General features: G+C 49.8%; 1 protein-coding gene across 1 annotated transcript in view; it reads right to left on the bottom strand.

The window, feature by feature from the left end:
- Window positions 1-15,234, bottom strand: part of LRRC75A (leucine rich repeat containing 75A) — a 91,747-nt gene that overhangs the window by 58,262 nt on the left and 18,251 nt on the right. The gene's annotated exons all lie outside the window — the stretch shown is intronic.

Genomic DNA, 15,234 nt, shown 5'->3' with positions numbered 1-15,234 from the left:
CCACCGAGCCAACAGTATGCTTGCAACAAGGTAAAATCAAAGATGACTTCAGAGAACAGGACAGCTTGATCGCCATGAAACTGGAATTGGAGAATAAATATAGCATAGATGTGCTGTATTTATTCTCCAATAATATAATAATAATATTGGTCAGCTGGCACACGGATGAAGGAATGAGACTAAAACTGCAGCAAGGGAAAGAGGAGGATAAATTGGGGGGGTGTGAGGAGCAAAGTGCTGGACTAGATTGCCTGGGGAAGGGGTGGAGGCTCTGCCGTTGGAGACCGCACATGGATGTGTCAGGAACAGTTCAGATGGAGCTGATCCTGCCCTGGGGATGGATCAGACCTCCTGAGGTCCCCTCCGAGACTATTTTCTCTGATTTTCAATGCTTAGACATAATAATTTGAGGAATTTTGGCAGAGAACTCATCATCATACGAAATACGTTAGTGCACAGGGACAAGGAGGAGTAGGGTTATATATAGTTTACTCTTTTTACATTGAATATTTTATCTCCACTATGTTTTGTTCCCCAGCAGCAGCCGATTAGGGGACAGGACAGCACTCCTCTCAGATGAATGCACATTGAGGCGAGGTCCATCAGCCACCCCACAGGATGGCCAGAGGCAGTCCATCGAGGCGATGTGCCTCACAGGTCCCATCCAACACCAGAGGTCCAGGAGAGCTGGCTCATTTCTCCAGTCCTGCCTTACTGGGTGAGCTTGAGCAAGCCACTGCCCTTTCGCCTTTTATTTTTGACATGAATGAGATGTTTTGTATTTCTCTCCAAAAGCCTGCTTTCACTTTTAAAGAGTGAAGCCCAGAAGCAGCCTCCTCTGGTTGGTATGGATAGGATTTAGGAAAATGAAGACCTACAGGTTCTACTGCATTTCAGGAAATTCATCTCTCCTTCGGGTGTCGCATCCACCTTCCCATAGCAGAGACACCACCACACCTACCCCAAGGCATTTACTTTCCAGATGACCTCTGCAAGACTCAGTGAGCAGGGACATACCCAGGCTGAGACCTGTTTGCCACCCCGCCATGCGTTTTGGCAAGACAGAGCCCCTACACTACTAAACCAACGTGGAAACGGTTGTTTGACAGCCACCACTGAACACTGGAGATGTAACTTGGTAAGGAAGAACCGACCACCAGCATCGTTCCAGTGCAAACACCTGTGTAGGAAGCCACAACATCTGGTCCTTCAAGCCCTCAACTGGCAATGGGAGCTGGGTTTGTTAGCTGCAGGACTGGTCCAGCTCTGAGTGTCTATTCCCACTTCCTGAACCACATCACTGCGCGAATGAGGAATAATTTCAACTATCCACTAAAAAGCAGGCAATGGTGAAATCCTCATATCTGTATCTCCAAGACCCCCAAGAACAGCCACGCTGGAGACAGAGACTTGTCCACAACTACATCAAATGCCAAGTCCTCCTCCCACGTAGCTGGTGGCATCTGGCATGAAGAGTTTCATGACGTTTGAAAACACACGTGTCTCTGCAGGTGAAAAGCAATGGCAGCGCCCCCAGGGGTTAATCGCGTTGCCATCAAACCAAACTGGCCCAGTTCTACGCAGAAGCTGAGGCTGAAAAGAGCTGAGCTGCAAAAATGAGATAGAAGTTTCTGGTGACGAAGGAATGAGCAATGCAAGAAACACGCATAAAAGGGAAAGCATTTGGCGCTCTGGTCCTCTTCTTAGGGAAAACCAACCAGCTACAGAGATGAATTGCAGGAGGGGACGCCAAGGGCAGGGGGTGCCGTCATGTGGAGCTGGGAAAAGCAAAACATAAAAGTTATTTATAAGGTGCCAGTAACAGGAAGGTGCCATGTGGGAGTCTCAGCCTGGCTAAGTGACTCAATTAAAAAAAAAAAATAATAATGAAAAGTGTCAGACACACAGCACAGGGCTGGGACAATCTTATCCACCATCATCCTGCAAAAAGCAGCCTTCCTGACCCTCTTTTTATTTATAGTTTCGACTATATAACTTGTTATGCATTGAACATCTTGAACTTCTGCAGAACTTGCCATGGGAGGACATTAGAGCATCTCACAAGCGCAAATTGCACTTATCACCCACAACCACAGGTACTTAGGATGCATTTAAAAGGAAGGCATCGCACAGAGGCATCATCTCCCTCAGGGAGCTGGGCAGAGCAGCTCAGTGAGATGTTACGCCCCGCGGATGTGAGGAAGGAATCCATCTCAAATACGCGCCCCAGCCAAAGCACCGCAGCTCCCAGTCCTCCCAGTACAAACGCAGCTTTTGCCCCACCACGTAGAAGTGCAGCAGGGCTGCATAGAGCTCCTGTTGCGAGAAATCAAAAAATCAACACGGCAGTAAGAAAGTAGCTTTATGCGGTCTAAAAACTATTAAAAAAAAGGAAAAAGAAGTTAATCACAGACCTGACGACCTGAGTAACCTCCCTTTGTACATATCCACATGGATAAACACCAGGCAGAAAAACAGAAATACAATTCAGAAGCTTCAGCTATCAGAAATCCACAATCCCCATCAGTCCCACGGCACAGATGGGGACAGGAACGTGCGGCCGAGGGTGGGGACTGTCCCCAGGTGCTGGCACCACTCTGCAATTTAATCAGTTTAGGTGTGTGTTAAAAGCCCCCTGAGAGCGCCTTCCTCCAGCCGATGTCCCCGAGCTCAGCTGCTCCAGGGTCACAGTCTGCAGCTCATTGTTGACAGCCACACACGCAATTTGTTAATAATTTACATGAAAAAGTTCCCTTTCTCCTGCCCCCAGTGTTTTAATACCGCAAATCCAAGCCAATGACAACTTGGCGCCCTGGAGTAAACTGGAGCCTGGCCTGAGCTCAGAGATGCTCCGGCCCCAACGAACCGCGTGGGAAGGCACATTAGTTGTAGGTGCTGATGCTCTGTGACTTCAGACAGGCTGAAAACGATCATCTTCACTTAAAAAGTCATCTATTCCATCTCAAGACACTGGCTGTAGCAGCCAGAGGGATCTCGCGTTGTGTGCAATTACAACTCGCGCCACAACCGAAGTGACAAGTCTTCATCGTCCTGGTTTCCTTGTTATTTTTAGGGGCATCGCTGCAGCACTGACTGAGATAACACTTTGCTGACTCTTTGACAAGCCATTTGGTAAAAAAAAGCCGAGGCGGTTAAACCCACACGAGCGGGGCTGTTCTCCCTTGCCGGGAGCACCAAAAAAAACCCCTCAAACCAACAAATCCAACCGGCCACTAAGCCCAACCACCCAACGCGCCCACTGATTGCAAACACGCCTAGTTTGAAATACAAAGCGGACAAACCGACTTACGATCTATCTCACGGCTTCTGCCAAGTTTGCACTTAAAATAAAAATAAAAAAAAGGATTAATCTCAGCGTTGCGATGCGGAGCCGAGATGCGGGCGTGCGCTGCGCTCCCCAGCAGCGGCACTGGGACGGCCAGCGCAGCCCACCAAGGCTGCTCCGGCGCCGTTGGGTTTAATTAGGCTGGAAAAAGTAACTCCTTCGTTCAAGACCATCTTCATCCTCGTGTATTTTGGCACCGCACAGCTCCGCAGGTGACTGTACGGAACTGGGTGGGTTCAGGAGCTCAGGCTCCTTTGCAAGAGGGGGGAAAAAAAAAAAAAAGGGGGAGAAATAGAAATTGTGCAGATAACGTGCAGGGAGATCCCCAAAGGAAACTCCCACTCGTTCAGGGAGAGAAACACCAGCGTGGATGTTGCCTTCCCAGTTTGGTCGAGCTCAACATTAGGATTAAGCAAACATCAAGCAGAGCTGGATTTGGCCCACGGTCATACGGCATCGCTGGAACCACCACGCGCTGCCGAAGGAGGCAGTTTGGGGGCTTGGTAGAAGTAATCCCGCACACGCCGCTCTCAACACACCGGGATCTTTGAGGATCAAACCAAGCTTAGCATCTTGCCACTTCCCTTTAAGCATCTCAAAACTCTGACAATTTTCTCTTAAGCTAAAATTAAAACGTAGAACCAATAAATCAGAGAATTTTCTCCTCCTCTCTCCTGGGAGAGCTTACATTTTTCACATGAAGTATTCCCTCCTCCCTCCTGGTACACATTTTTTATGCACAGATGTCTTTCTCAGCTGCTCCCTAAATCTCTCTGCCACACCAGCATTGTCTCTTTTCCACCACATGTAATATTTTAAAGCCACTCAAGGCTGAAACTTGTTCGAGGCCAAGTGATGAGCTCATCTGCAATTTAATAACTTAACACCAGTTCACGCTGTCAGCAGCAAATCACGAATCGCTGGCTTTGGAGAAAACGCCCAGCATCTGGCTCCAGTCACTTGGGTGTTTTTTCAGCACGTTCCCTTTTCCTCGGGATATCTACCTGGATAGCAAGTGCAACTCTCAAGTAGGAAGGGTGTAAGCGTTTTAAACGACGGTATTTACGAGTCAGGCAGGACCATGGCTTTCTTGGTGTAGGCTGGAGGGGGGCTTTTCTAGCGTACACCCAAACCCCCGCACCCTGCTGAGATGGCTTGGGAAGGTTTGCTCACGTGTGGCAGGAGAAAGGGAACATCTCTAGAACATCTCTGCATCCCTGAACCACCTTGAGTCCTGACATCCCCACGGGCACTGGCAGGAGGGGGCCAAGAGGACATTTCCAGAGCAGCACATTCAACAGCACATCCGCCCGCGCGAGGCAGCCGGAGCCGACTCGAGCAGGATTTGGAATTAATGACACAAAACAAGCAGAGAAAGTCAGGAACGCAGAAATGACTGAAAGCAACCCAAAGGCTGCGAGCGGATCAAAAAAGCACCGGGGAAGGAGCCGCCGACGCTGAGCACATCAGCTCAAGTCTTGCTTTGCCAGGCAAGGCTAAGGAGCAGGGAGAGGAGATCACTTTGGGACTAAGTAGAAAAGCAAAAGTCTTGCTCAATCCATTTCGCTGCGCATCCTCCCTGCCGTCACTCGTGACCTTCCTGCAATTTGTTTGATTTGTTTCCAGCTTTGGGAGGCCAAGAGAGAGTCAAACCACTCATCGGTCCTTGGGGATGGCTCACCCACTGGAAGGAAACCTTCCTGCCACCAACTAGTTGCATTCAGCCTCCACAGGAGGAGTCTTCTGCAAATGTAGCAATGCAAAGCTATTAGAATTTTTTAAAAAAAACAAAAAACAAATCAAACCGCACCACAAAAAAAAGTGAAGGAATTTGAAATTTAAATCAAAGAAGTCCAGCAGAAAAATGTAATGCCTCCCTCCACAACAGCCAGCGACGGAAACTTCCCAGCCACAGCCATGAAAGGCATAAGAGAACCCAATTATTTGGGAAAAACACCAAGCCAGGTGAGAGCCCAGGCACGGTCAGGTCTGCTGCTCCACAGAGCTAATGCTGTGCTCGATGCTCTCTTCAACCTGGGTCCCTTTCGCAAGCCCCAACCACAGAAACAGCCTTTCTACCCAAAAACCAGCCCAAACTAAGAGCTTGCCATTGACTCCCCCAGGCCAACACTACCCAAGCAATGCTGTTTTCCCAGTGAAAAAAGAAAAATAAATGCAAGGCATTTAGGAGCTGTACTCCCGGTTTATCTTTCCCTAGTGCCAGGTAAAACGACTTGTCATTCTCCTCCTGCCGCCTGTCAAAAAACGCAGCACGACAACAGCTACCAGTTGAGCAACAGGCTTTTGAAGCTCCAGATTGTGCTTCACGCAGTATCATGTAATACTCCCCTAAGCCACAAGGAGCCATAAACAACGGAAGTCAAGCCCGTTTTCGCTTCTTAAACTATTTATCACTGCAAATTGAATTGCAATTAGAGGAAGATTCAGCAGGTCCACGTAAGAAGCCATACAACAAAGCAGGTCATGCTGTCGCTGCTTTCATTAACACGGAAGCAAATGCAGTTACCAGCTGCCCAAATGAGGTTACTGTGTAAAATACCACCCCGAGCTTCTGCAGTCACGGCTGCTCATAAACATCCCGATAGCTGCTACTTTGGGCAGCACCTCTTCCAAAACTGTTTCTTATCTCCACTAATAGCCAGGGCAGCATAATGAATTTCCAAGCGGAGAGACTGGTATTATAAACAAGGCTCGGGCATGAAGGAAGAGAAGGATTAACATTGCGGGCAATCAATCATCTGCCGCAACTTATCTGGGAAAAAATGATTTCACGAGGTGAGCATTAGGAACGTGGTGAGTAAGGTCAGCTCAGAGAGAGAGGCATGTGAGATGTGACTCAACAGTGCGCACAGCGTGGGTTGCTCAAAGGCTACGGGGTTGGTTTTCTTGGAGGACGTATTTTGCTGCTCTACCCCCCCGCCTTGTGAAGCACCCCTTTGAAAACAAGCGAAAAAATTATTTCTTGCCTTAACTCCTTAGGATGTTTGGAGTCCATCGCAAGTCCTCCAACGTCTGGTTGACTTATGAGGTTAGCAAGCCACTGTAAAACTTGGTGTTTGTGGATTTGCCAGCTGCAACCGGCCACGGCTGGCCACAGTGTCCAGGATGAGCCTCCACCTCTTTTGCATGTGATGAGCCCTCCAGTATTTGCTTCACGGCTGGTAGGTTTGGTGCTGCTTTGCTTTCGAAGACGAAGCAACGTCGAAGTGCATGGCAGGAAAGTTTATCTGCCTGGCGGATTTATCGCAGCCCAACAGCCCTGGTCATCCGCATACACTCCCTATAAACCATCCCTTTATACATTGCAATAAGGTGTTTTACACATGCTATAAACAGCTTAATTCTTAACTAGGTATCCTAAGGAAACAAGGCTGAACTGGTCACGCTGTCCATCCACCTCCTTCTCCTCTCCCCCAAACAGGTCTTTAACACATCAACCAATTTCATGGGTTGAGAGAAGAGTAAAGCAGCTGAAAGGTAACGACTTTCCAACAGGTTTTGGGAGAAAACAGACCTCAGCAACGCAAAGATGCCCAACTTTGCACCTTTGAAGAGGGCAGGCAGCAGTATCAGCCACACAGGGGTCTGGCTGTCACCAGGCAGCCGGTGGTCGGACCAGTACGTCTGGATGGAGCATTGCAGAAGGCACCTTGGGAACCTCCAAAAAAACCCAGCAATTACTACTGCAAATTTCTATGTCTAATCCACCAGAAGGGTGCAAAAATGGAGTTTAAACATGTTAAACATTTTCTGTTTAAGAGAGGAAACACCAGTTTGTAACCAACAATTGCTCATTCAAGCCTGAAGTGAGGGTGCAGTTAGAGAAGAGTCAATGTTTCAGGGAAGAAGTAAACATTTCCCTGGCAGATTGACTCAAATAATAAATGGTGGCAGCTTGAACCCCCTCCAGGAGGCTGGAATTATTGAAACTCGGAGAGACGGATTAATGGGCAGAGATACGATGCTGCCATCCATCCAATAAACAACTGCGAGTAAGAGATGTGCAGAAGAACGCGCTGCGTTTATTTTAAACTGTGAGGCAAATGCAATTACCCCAATTGGAGTTTGGCCAGACCACAGCTAACAGACTTCTTCAGGAGAGCGCCTGTGGATATTTAATGAGAACAGATAGCTTCGGCTACCCACCCCGTTTTGATTTACAGTGGGATCCCAGTATAGAAAAAGCTTGGAAACACCATTTGCAGAAGGTGACTCCAGGTCTTCCTTTGAACAAAGATTTAGATCCATCGCTGCCTTTAACACCAGCGTTCATCTTAAGCTCACAAAATATTATTCGCTCATCCCTTCTAAACCAGTGGGAGCTGCCCCCATCCTGGTTTCCCATCCAACCCGGTGCATCGATCTGGGGCCGTTGCTCCAGCTGGGGCTCCAGCCCCAAGCCAGGATCCTGCTGGCCAAGCAGAGCCTGCACCAGACGCCTTCTGGTGGGACTTGCCACCTTTTCCTCCTGCTCCCCGGATGGATGGGTGACAACAGCAACCTCCCAGAAGTCTCAGCCCTAAGGCACCAGAACTTCTTTTGCTCTGCACCGAAACGCTCCCAGGGAGAGCAATTCCCCCACGGTTTTCCTCCTGCAAAGGAAAGATGAGAGCAGAAAAAGCCGCAGGTCTGAGGGCAAGATGTGGAGGAGGCTGTGAGCAAACACGCCGGTCTCTCCAGTTTGCCGACGGCCGAGTGCAAACACCGAAGGGCCGCTCTCACGGCCTCCTCGCCTCCCGCTAGCCAACTCCACCCAGAGCCCACCACATTACCTGGCTAAAATCCAAAGAAAAAGGTTAATGCATCAACCCAGCAAGACGCCCACCCTATTCACTCTGCTCTTGCTGCTGGAACTCCCATTAACAACTCCGCGGTGAAGCATTAAAAGGAAATATGATAAATTTAATCAAGCATTTGCCATTTCTTCCTTCGTGTGTCTGCTCAAAGAGCTTGCTGGAGCAAGCCGGATGCCGACTGGAGCATCCAAAGCGCAGGTCAGAAGCAGAACTTCAATTTATCATTCTCTTTGCTCTGTGACTAGTGCCTTTGACTATTAAAAGCAGCAGGGGTTGCACGGGACTCCTGCCCCAGCACGGGTCAGTGGCTGATCCCCAGGACGAAGGCTACACACCTCTCCCCCCTGCCACCCCACGTGCAAAAAAATACTTATTTTCCCTTGCAAAAGTCCCTGAGATCTCTGTCGGAGAATGGAGGTACAGGACAGGGTGCATCTCATCTCCCGTCAGGTAACGATCCAGGTTTGTCACCTAAGCTCAGGCTGCTGTCAGTTCACATGAAGACGGTGATTCATCCTCTTCTAAGGCAGCTGGGCTGAGTCAGTCTCTGGATGTGGCTGTCTCGATCAGTTACCCGCCAAGAAAAGCCCCTCTAATTAGCTTATCCTAGACATTTAATGTTTAGGCAACTGGAGCAGGAAAATCCCACTCGTACTGTTCTGACCTTTGTTTTCCAACACAGCAAGCGCGGAGCTCTGCATGGCTTTCGTACCCGCTCTTCCAGCCACAGAACAGCCCCAGCTGTTTTGCAGCTGATCATCCATCAACACTAGTTACGTTTTTAAGTCTTGCTTTAGGCCCTCACTGTTTTGTTGGGGGTAACTGGGAGCTCAAACAACTCTTATCCTTGGAAGGTGACAGCAGAGGCCTTATGGGCCCTGAAGAATTTTTTGTGCATGCAGATATCCTACTACGCTGTGTTCACACGCACTGAATACACACAGGCATACCTTTATAATAAATATTTACAGAAACAACAACAAAAAAGGCAGAGCTGAAATCCCTGCAGGAAAGGGGAAGAGGTTTCCAAATAGAAGACGACACTGTCAGGTGGGGAGGAATCACGCGTCTTCGTAATTTCCACTGCCTGTTAGGGACCGCCCCGGCGTCTGGGCATACAAGTGAACGGCTCCTGACACAAGAGCAGCATTTACAATCCCACGTCTTTCCCTGTTTGAAATTACAGACCACTCTTCTTGCACACACTACAACCGATGAGAGTTCCTGGAGCAACACCGAGCCTACAAGCGCTTCGAGCAATCTGCTCCTTATCCCCCACCTGCACATACTGCATTTCATCAACAGGAACGAGCCAAACACATCCCTCAAATATCTCTGCTAAGGGATATGCTAAGAAGAAAGTCCAAAAATCTTGACTCAGATGGCTCAACCTTAATAATGAATCAAACATTCAACAAGGCTTGAGCGACTGTGCTGCCTGTCCGTCCTTCCACCTCTCTGTCCTTCCCCAGGTAACTGGGCGTCCGCCAGTCTCATTAAACTATGGGAAAGGGGCAAAAGTCTCAAAGGTAATTAAGGTCCTCTAAGTTTTGGGGAATCGGTGTCAGTGGAAGGAAGAGACTCCAGTAAGGGAACGGGCAGGACTTGGGTGCGCTGCACGCGGCATGGCAGCAGATGGACGGACAGGAGGACAGATGGTCTGCAGCTGGGCCAGATGGTCCACAGCTGCGGTCAGGGTTGCCCGGCTGGGATCTCAAGGAGGACACTGGGAGCAGCTGGGTTTTCCCAGAGCTGAGGTTTGGCTGATGTGATGGACAAGCCAGCAGAAAAGCCAGCCTCGCCTGGTCCTGCACTGTAGATCACCCTCTTTTCTAAACAGAAAAGATGAGAGAACAGGAGCCCTCACCTCTCACTGCTCCCTGCTCTAATCCAGCCACTTTCTCCAAGTTGCCCTCACTTCACAGATTAACACGACACGGCATGAGCTGCCTGGCTCTGACATTAATTCTGTCGAACCAGCCTCTGGTTAGCGGGAAAGCAGGATTTATTGCCTTGGCCCACTTGAGCCCTGTCTCCTGTTTCCAGCAGCTGCCACCGTGAGAGATTTCAGGAGGAGGTCAGCGCGGGTCTCCTGGTGTACACCAGCGCAATGCTGCCTGCCGGGTGAAAAGCCCTCTCCGAGCACAGCGTAACCAGCTGCTCCTGAGTGAAGCAGATGCCAATACAGCCAAGTACAGAAGGAACTGCACGGCTGAAAGGCCACATTTGCTTTTCTACCCATCCGAAATGCTGCGTTCTGAAGATCTCCCCTCCTCTCCTCAGCCAGGAGAGCTGTTGCAATCCAACGATGGAAAAAGAAACCCGAGAATTTCAGGGGATCAGTCAGGTCTGTGTTGGCAGTGCTGCAGCGGGGATTACCCACACCTAGCTGATTTGGGGGGGGTTGGTTTGACGTACAGCTCTGCCAAGCAGCGAGCACACGGACGCAGCCACGCGAGCCACCGGGAAACACTCCCACATCATCCCCACGTACTGAAATTCCCAGGCACATCACGCTGAACCTGCGGCGTCGATAATGATGTTACCGTATCACCGGGAAGCCTCCTGGACCCCCCACCACCTGCACCCCAAAGAAATCAATCCGTTACTGCACATACAATAAGAGCTTGCAATCCAATAACTGCGATCTAAAACCTGGTTTCACTTCCAAGCCCTGGGTTGATTATTATTGCATTAGCTATGGAGGGATGTATTGTTACTGCTCAATGGATGCTAAGCTCTACTTCAAAGGGACTGAATTTCAGTGGTGGAAGACTATACAAATGCTTCGACAATTGCTTTGGGATCCTTCAAAGCAGATAGGTGCTAGAATAAAACCTGAGATCTTACTGATACAGGGGTTAGTAAAAATAAGCGTCAATGATTCCTCAACACAGCTCTTCTCCAGAGTAGGTTATTCAAGGGAAGTAATTTAAGACATCTTTGAGAGAGAGAGAAATATTCAATTAACTCCTTAAAGCGGCTGCTGCGGAACAATATGAACATTACAAAAAGATCATTTAAATGAACAAATTGCAGCTGACTCCAATAAGAACAGGTCAAGCCTTTTTTTTTTTGTGCCATTTATCCCACTGCAAGAAGCCTGGGTGAGAGGACAGCAGGGACAGAAATGGGTTTGGGTAGACAGAGGCAAGGGAAGAGCCAGACACTGCAACGCGCACCACTGGCGCTACCCTAAACACACCAAACATCTCCAAAGCCCTGCCACGCTCTTGGGCTGCCATCAGCACCTCTGGAAAGCAAACCCACGGCTGAATCAGTAGGTGAAATGTTTTGCCATAGCCAAAACCATGCCCTGGTAGGCAAGGCAATGGGTACGATCCCCTCCTGTCTCAGCCTGAGCACCCCCTCCTCTACGTGTCGCTGCAAGACGACATGTATTAGAGATTTGGCACTGTAAAACCTTAGAGGGAACAAGATCCAGGTAGATTTTAGCTCAAAGCAAGAGATGAGAAAGTAGGGTTGAACTTGACATTGAAATAAAACCTCCCTGCCCCTTTTCTGCATTGAGACTTACCCTGAGTTAACAACAGCCTATTCCACGCCAAGGATGAAGCCTCTTTCCATGCTTGATACCTTCTCCACAGTTAAAAGAGACAAAGGAGCAGAACAAACAACTCCCACAGCACCAAACTCATTTTCTTACTTAAGACAGAGCAACGGGAATGGAATAAAAATAAAGGTTTCCACAGCTTCTATCAGCTTGCCAAGAAGGCCAGCATCGCACAAGTAATTAATATGGACAACATGAATTTCAATTCTTTCATTTGCAAATCCAGCATCCCAGTTATTCTCAAGCAGGGGCAAAGTCCATTAATAAAGCAGCTTCATGTAATGGGATTCAAAGCGATGGCAAATCAATACATAACACACTTGTATGCTAGAATAATCTATGCTTCGCATAATAATTACGGTAACTGTAATGCTGCGCATTTATATGGAGACATATTCAAGACCAGCCCAGGCCACCTAACGAGCTCGGCGGGGTCTGTTTCTCCTGCAGTGGGATGCAACCGGCACCGGGAATGAACGGCCGCCGAAGAACTGCCCAGCAAGAAAACCAGATAAACCTGTGCCTGAAGCGCTTGCAGCAGGGAGAAGAAATCAGGGAGGATGCTATTTAACACAGAGGGCTGGCACTCCTAACTTCACTCAGAAAAAGGGAAAAGGACATATTATGTGCCATCATGTTCTTGTGATTATGATGAAAAAAGGCTTCCATGACTGAATGGAGATGCACACCCACGTTTACCACCCAGCGTGTTCCCAAAAGCCACGCGAGGGGCAGGGGTTGCTCGAGCAGCGCAGGGAAGGGACAAACTCCTCGGCAATCCCATCTCTTCATGAACTAGACTTGGAGCTGGCAGCCCGTTTCTCTCCAGACACCGAGAGCAGACGGCTCAGAAGCAGTTTCATTAAACACCCACCACACGCACTTTTACACAAAGATACCCACCGCGCCGAGCCGGTGAGCTATCCCCCTAATTACGGGATGAGAACAGACACGCTCTGAAACCAGCCACATCCACGCAGCTCCAGCCTAGGGAGAAGCAGGGGTATCACCCACTTCTCGGATTAACTCCTAATCAAGCCTGTGAAACGCCTTTTTTGCAGGAGCTGTGCCTAAAAGCACGTGATGCCAAGGTGATGGGCAGCACGAGAGCAAAGCACGGCATGGCTGTACAGCTGAACCCCAAAGGACGCCTGGCACCAACACCCACAGGCAGCGAGGGTTTCCCACCGGCACTGCTTTGCCTGCCATGCTCCGATCACCACCGAGCTCCACATCTGCATAAAAAGATACTGCAAAGGCGTCAGAGCTGACTCCAAATAGAGAAGTACAGCAGAGGCCATGGAGAGCTGCTACCTGCTCTGTCCCCATCTCTTCCTTCTGCTTTCAGGCAGGTTACTAAATCACTTTCCCAGTTTTTCAGAGAGGAAGATGATGATCAAAGACTCCGTAAGTCTCACAAACGATGGAGTTATTCTGGTTTTAGGGAGGTACTCCCAGCCCCGTCTGTTATCGGCAGCAGGAGTCAGGGCTCTCCATGTTAGCTGCTGAATTGCTGCACCATCTTGAGCAAATAATTTCTCTATTCGTCAGCTTCTGCAGCAGCAAGATGGAGGAGAAAACAACGGAAAGCTGAGCAGATCTACAGCGGTGCAAAGGTGCCTGAAGATGCAGGCAGCATCCTCCGCATCTTGAAAAGCCCGGTCCCCAGCCCTGGGGCAGTGTGAGCTTATTGGGTTACTCCCCATCACCGCGCTGCTTAATCCCCCCAGGGTGAAGGGAGGATGCAGAGAGTCTTGCCCTGAACGAACCAGAGAAGCTGAGTCTGAGCAAGTTAAACCCCCGTCCCCAGACTCACACTCTGCTGCCTTCTGCCTTTAACATCCACATTTGCAAACACCTTCAGCTGGGAGACCACGGTTCTGCCCTCCTCCTCCTCCTTGGGGATATCTTATCTCATGCTTGCCAAGTCAGAAAACCACTTAAATACCTGATTAACTATAAGCACATGTTTAAGTCCCACTGAAGCCAAGAGGCTTTGATTAGCAGAGCACTTAGTACAGGTTTTTCCTAAGCAAAACTTCCCTTCTCCGCTGCCCAGGCCCTTCACAGCAGCACAGGGTACAATTTGAGAAGCAACGGCCAGGACACACTGCGGCCACCAGCTCGCCAGAGCGAAATGCAGCTTAAGAGATCAGCAGCAGAGCATTTAGCACTAAAGCAGGCAACGAGAGCCCAGGGGACACAGGCAATTTGCAGGCTGGGCTGGTCCGAGAAGCGCTCTGCCCTGCGAGAGCCAGCGCACCAACTCGCCAGCAAACGCTTCCAGTAAGCGCTATTAAGATCCTCCTCTTCATTTCACCACACACCGCTGCAGAAGGGCTCGAGGGCGGTGGCTGCGAGGGATGTGACACATTAACCTACGCGTGGCCAGAGACCCCCGCGCTTGGCCAAGAAGAGAAATTCTGCCCAGGTTTCATCTCTGGTGGTGAACGGACACAGAAAATAAACAGCCTCTCTGCTTTGCTCCATGCCTCTTGCCCTCTTTGCAGGCTCTGGGTCCTCTCCCGAGGGGGAAGAGGTGCTCTCTGCACCCCCAAACCCACAGCAGCACCCCCAGGCCAGGCAGGGTGAAGCAAGGACATCCCCTCCTGCCCGCCCGGGAGCTGCCTCCCGCTCGGAAAGGCAGCAGTACATCCTGTTCAGCAATAAGATGTGTCAAAGTCCCCCCCGATTAAAAATTAGAATATTTCTGCTTTGTTTGACAGTCAGAGCCATTAAGCTGCTCATGTTGATATTTCATTTCCCAGCGAAGATGTCGGCAGCGTGCGCCAAATGAACTCGGGATGACCTAGACAGAAAACATACCTTTGCCCAGGAAGCTCCTACGAAGGAAATTCAGCACGTGATGGATTTGTGGCGGTGCAACGCCCGGTAGACGATAGCACGCGATTAGCCGACGCTCGTGCGTGATAACAGCCGCGCCTCAAGCTCACTTTGCAGGAGACAGCTTCATCCAAAACCTGCTGCTTCCCACTGCTGAGTCACGCCAGAGCCCCTGCACTTCCAGCTGATGCAATGCAGATTTCAGTACCGGCTTTTACTTCTCATAACCACCGATTAGGAGTGTCCTTCCACCAGTGGCTTCTACCCAACCTCTACTGCTGGGGTCTGAGACAAGGACCAAGAGGACCACCAGTCAGTCCCAGTAACAAGGCAGGAGGCAGCTCGAGAAGAGGTTTACATTGGAGATCACGATTCCTGTGTCAGGTCTTATTCTGTTTTAACACCCACAGGAGCACGGCTGAACTCCATGCCCTGGCACTGAGGATAAAAACCCGGATTCACACAGTTGGTTCTCACAAGTTTAGCATGGTCAGAGAGGCCAAGACACAAGAAGGAAGCGGTGCCGACAGTGAGCTGTGGCTCACAGTGCTCCACTGACCTGCACACCACCGTGCCTCCTCCTCTTCCTCCGCCCGAAGCTGCTCTGCATCTCCCAAACACCTGGCTCCACACAAATGGGTTCCCTCATGAGG

Source organism: Larus michahellis, chromosome 7 (genome assembly GCF_964199755.1).
Source record: "Larus michahellis chromosome 7, bLarMic1.1, whole genome shotgun sequence".
Classification (NCBI taxonomy): domain Eukaryota; kingdom Metazoa; phylum Chordata; class Aves; order Charadriiformes; family Laridae; genus Larus; species Larus michahellis.
Note: the sequence above shows the minus strand (reverse complement) of the source record. Positions and strands in the feature narration are given on the sequence as shown.